This window comes from Sinocyclocheilus rhinocerous, unplaced genomic scaffold (assembly GCF_001515625.1).
Source record: "Sinocyclocheilus rhinocerous isolate Xijiao unplaced genomic scaffold, SAMN03320098_v1.1 C35920323, whole genome shotgun sequence".
NCBI lineage: Eukaryota > Metazoa > Chordata > Actinopteri > Cypriniformes > Cyprinidae > Sinocyclocheilus > Sinocyclocheilus rhinocerous.
In genome coordinates, this window is record NW_015767693.1 from 1 (window position 1) to 704 (window position 704).

At 40.6% G+C, this 704-nt stretch overlaps 1 long non-coding RNA gene across 1 annotated transcript; it reads right to left on the reverse strand.

Moving 5' to 3' along the window:
- Positions 1–6: 6 nt before the first annotated feature.
- On the reverse strand, positions 7–704 carry LOC107735255 (uncharacterized). The gene is made up of 3 exons (XR_001639347.1): positions 683–704; positions 345–407; positions 7–91 (listed from the first exon to the last, which is right to left on the reverse strand). It is a non-coding gene; the product is annotated as an uncharacterized LOC107735255 (long non-coding RNA).

Here is a 704-nt window from a genome sequence, read left to right on the forward strand (position 1 = left end):
TTATTACAGCCGCAGCTCTCGGCTGTAGACCCATCTTCTGCTTTATCTGGGGCTTGAGCTGCTTTCTCAGCCTCCCCGACATTTAACAGAGCTACAGAAGAAACGATTACTCTATTAATTGAATAAAACAACAGCATCTCACACTGTTACTTTTTTTAACCTGCACCCAATTCGTTTCAGTGTCTAGACTCTAAAGAAGAAAATCAAATGTTCTTTATAACATTGAACAGTTCGGTATGAAAACATGAAATAGATAGTCTAATCTCGCGCTGTTCGTAACCATATCACATTTTACGAAGGTAGATGCGATACAAATGTAAACCTCGTGTTAAAAATAAACGTACCACATAATTTGGAGCCGATGCCTCCGCTGAATTTCTGGGCCGCCGCCTGGCACCATGCTCTGGCTGAAACGATCACATGCGTGGGATTTGAACACCATATCCGTCATAAAACTTCCATTAACAGCATCAATAATCCATGGCGTGGAACTGGCCTTAAAATACCGAACTAAAATCTGTTGTTTATTATCATACGACACAGCTGACATGACATTTCAAGGTTTTAAATTAACCTTGACACAACAAATGTCGCATTTCTTTGTCTCACAGCCCCACTAACATACATAAACACAATCATGCAGCATATTTTCAAGCTTCTTTTTGAACGCCATGTCACTTACGAGTGTTCGGGCTTTGACTGCC